We start from the raw sequence: 4,097 nt of genomic DNA on the forward strand, positions 1-4,097 counted from the left end.
CTCTAACCTCCGCAACATCTCCAAGATACGCCCGATTTAACCTTGTAAACTACTAAGCCTCCCTCCCTGGTTATCTCTCGCTTTGACTATTGTAACTCCCTTCTCATTGGCTGACTTCATCGCAGGCTATCCCCTCTTCAGTCTATCATGAATGCTGCTGCCAGACTCATCCACCTTACTAACAGTTCTGTATCTGCCACCCCTCTCTGCCAATCCCTCCACTGACCTCCAGTCAGTGTCCTCCGCCCCTCTCTGCCAATCCCTCCACTGTCCTCCACTCAGTGTCCTCCATCCCTCTCTGCCAATCCCTCCACTGTCCTCCACTCAGTGTCCTCCATCCCTCTCTGCCAATCCATCCACTGTCCTCCACTCAATGTCCTCCACCCCTCTCTGCCAATCCCTCCACTGGCCTCCACTCAGTGTACTGCACCCCTCACTGCCAATCCCTCCACTGGCCTCCACTCAGTGTACTGCACCCCTCACTGCCAATCTTTCCACTGGCCTCTACTCAGTGTCCTCCACCCCTCTCTGCCAATCCCTCCACTGGCCTACACTCAGTGTACTGCACCCCTCACTGCCAATCTTTCCACTGGCCTACACTCAGTGTACTGCACCCCTCACTGCCAATCTTTCCATTGGCCTACACTCAGTGTACTGCACCCCTCACTGCCAATCTTTCCACTGGCCTCTACTCAGTGTACTGCACCCCTCTCTGCCAATCCCTCCACTGGCCTCCACTCAGTGTTGCAGTGCAGTTCCTGTGCGAATCGCATGCGATGTGCCGCACCGCATCAGTGTGAACCCGGGCTTACCGTCAGAAAACTGTTCACTGACTGTAACACACATACTCCATGTTGTATTGGAATAAGGAAAGAATGTGAAAGAAAGAATGGAAAAGAAGAAAAGAAAGGATAGACAAGGAAAGGGATGCAATAATGCAGTGCAGGAAACGCAGAAATTCCTGTGCGTTTCCCGCACCGCATTGCAATCACACGGCGTCCATGTGATCCTATGTGAGTGTCAATGTTAAAGTAACATCACTCCGAAACAGACCGCAAAACGCAGTGCGATTTCCAAAATTCGTGTGAACACCCATGCGATGCGAATCAGGTGCGGGGGGTGGGGGGTGGAGAAGGGTCCTGTACCTTTTTGGTGCAAATGCGATGTGATTTGAGCTCAAATTGGACCACACAGACATTTCATGTGATTTGCACAAGAGTGCGGTACGGTTCCTGTGCGAATCGCATGCGATGTGCCGCACCGCATCAGTGTGAACCCAGGCTTACCGTCAGAAAACTGTTCACTGACTGCAACACACATACTCCATGTTGTATTACCTTAGATTGTACGCCCCTTGAGGGTTAGAGACTGATGTGAATGTATAATATATATATGGAAAGCGCGGCATAAATTGATATTGAAATAAATAATAATAAATATTGGAATAAGGAAAGAAGAAAAGAAAGGATAGACAAGGAAAGGGATGCACTAATGCGGTGCAGGAAACTCAGAAACTACTGTACGTTTCCCGCACCGCACTGGAATCGCACGGCGTCCATGTGATCTGGTACGGGTGTCAATGTTAAATTAACGTCACCCCGAAACAGATCGCAAAACGCAGTGCGATTACCAGAATTGGAATAAGGAAAGAAAGTGAAAGAAAGAATGTAAAAAAAGAAAAGAAAGGACAGACAAGGAAAGGGATGCACTAATGCAGTGCAGGAAATGCAGAAACTACTGTACGTTTCCCGCACCGCAATCGCACGGCGTCCATGTGATCTGGTACGGGTGTCAATGTTAAATTAATGTCACCCCGAAACAGATCGCAAAACGCAGTGTGATTACCAGAACTGGAATATGGAAAGAAAGTGAAAGAAAGAATGCAAAAGAAGAAAAGCAAGGATAGACAAGGAAAGGGATGGAAAGGAGCGGAGAAGGAAGTAGTATATGCAATTGATTGTTCAACTTTGAATCCCTTGGCAATCCGCCTCGATCGTCGCACAAACTGCACTCCAATGTTGTGAATGCAGCATTCTGGTATCCTCAGTAGGCCTGCCATTGCCCTAAGCCCATCACAGCTCATCTTGAAATTAATATTGAGACAATCAAGGAGGCAGCATTGTGTTCTCAGTGTTTTTATATCCTTGTTAAACGCTTAATTGGTGTCAGTTTGGCTCAGAATGGCAGTTTACCAGCACTTTTATTGAGTAAATGAGCAGACGACCCCTAGCTCTGGCAGCCATTAGGAAGGGCCTAGCGAGCAGATCCACTTACTGATGCATATTAATGCTCTACGCTCCCTAGGCTCCTGCATGACTGAAACTGGTGCAAGGGTCATGGTTGGGCCAAGGGGTATGAAAAGTGTCATTTCCAAAGCAAAGCATTCCTTTTTCTTTTGCTTTCCTCTGGATCAACTGCGGCAGACGATTCTGTATTTGGAGGTATTCTATTTATTTTTTTTCGATTAGTTATTATTATTATTATTATACAGTATTTATAAAGCGCCAATAGTTCGCTCAGCGCTCCAGATTAGTTGAAACTAGATGGACTATGTAACTACTGTATGTAATCATTTATACATGAAATAAACAAACTCCAGGCAGTGCTTACACTACACACAAACTGCATAACATGTATCAAATAAAACTGTCATAAATAATGTTGCTTAGGTTGGCAACAATGTATGTGAAGGAAAATAAAAGCAATAACTCGCACAGCTCAGCAGCTTCAGGCTGCATTCACACTTGAGCGGTTTGAGCCCGGGTTCACACTTGAGCGGTTTGAGCCCGGGTTCACACTTGAGCGGTTTGAGCCCGGGTTCACACTTGAGCGGTTTGAGCCCGGGTTCACACTGATGCGGTGCGGAATTTCGAAGCATTTTCTGTGTGAATTCCGCACCGCACCAGAATCACACCCCGTTCATGCGAACCGCTGCGGGTGTGTATGTTAAGTTAACAACACCCCCAAATCGGTCCACGCAGAATCGGATCGCATGGGTGTGAACAGCGGTGGACTGACAACTCATGGGGCCCCCCGGGCAATAGGGGATCATGGGGCCCCTGTGTCCTTGCCCAAACTCAAAAAAGCCTATGAAAAAGGTACCAGGGGCATCTCATGGGGCCCCCTACCAGGGGTGGACTGACAACTCATGGGGCCCCCGGGCAATAGGGGATCATGGGGCCCCCGTGTCCTTGCCCAAACTCAAAAAAGCCTATGAAAAAGGTACCAGGGGCATCTCATGGGGCCCCCTACCAGGGGTGGACTGACAACTCATGGGGCCCCCGGGCAATAGGGGATCATGGGGCCCCTGTGTCCTTGCCCAAACTCAAAAAAGCCTATGAAAAAGGTACCAGGGGCATCTCATGGGGCCCCCTACTGACCCCGGGCCCTCGGGCGGTGCCCGAGTTTCCAAATGGTCAGTCCGCTCCTTGGTGTGAATACCCATGCCATCCGATTCTAGTGTGGACCAAAAAAAGGGTCCTGAGCCTACAAAATGTACGGCTCAAACAGCACCGCACAGAATTTGCATGTGATTTGCACAGGAAAGCGGTGAGGTTCCTGTGCAAATCACATGCAATATGCCGCACCGCACAAGTGTGAACCCGGGCTGAAGCTCCAAAAAAGCTCAGACCTAAAAAGTCAATTGTTCTCTATGGTGCCTGTTCACACCTGATCGCACGAACAGGCACCATAGAGAACAACTGATTTTTTCAAGTTTGAGCGTTTTTGATGCTTCGAGCCTCAACCTGGGTTCACACTGATGCGATGCGGCACATCGCATGTGATTCACACAGGAACCGCACCGCATTCCTATGCAAATCACATGCGATTTCTGTGTGGTGCAATATGAGCCGTACATTTTGTATGGCTCAAAGCGCACCGCATCCGTACCCAAAAAGTGCAGGACCCTTTTTTAGTCCCCACCAGAATCGGATCGCATGAGTGAAAAAAAATAGAAACCCCATACTTCTCTTTTAATAATAGCAGTGTTTTTTGCTAAAAAATGCTAACGCAGCAAAAATGCGTATGAAAAAACACTACAAAAAACACTGTTTTTAAAGCAGCTTTCTACAGCTAACGCTACTGGCATTTTTAAG

The sequence above is a fragment of the Staurois parvus genome, unplaced genomic scaffold, assembly GCF_062004578.1.
Source record: "Staurois parvus isolate SC_StPar_1 unplaced genomic scaffold, SC_StPar_1.0 ptg001304l, whole genome shotgun sequence".
NCBI classification, from domain to species: domain Eukaryota; kingdom Metazoa; phylum Chordata; class Amphibia; order Anura; family Ranidae; genus Staurois; species Staurois parvus.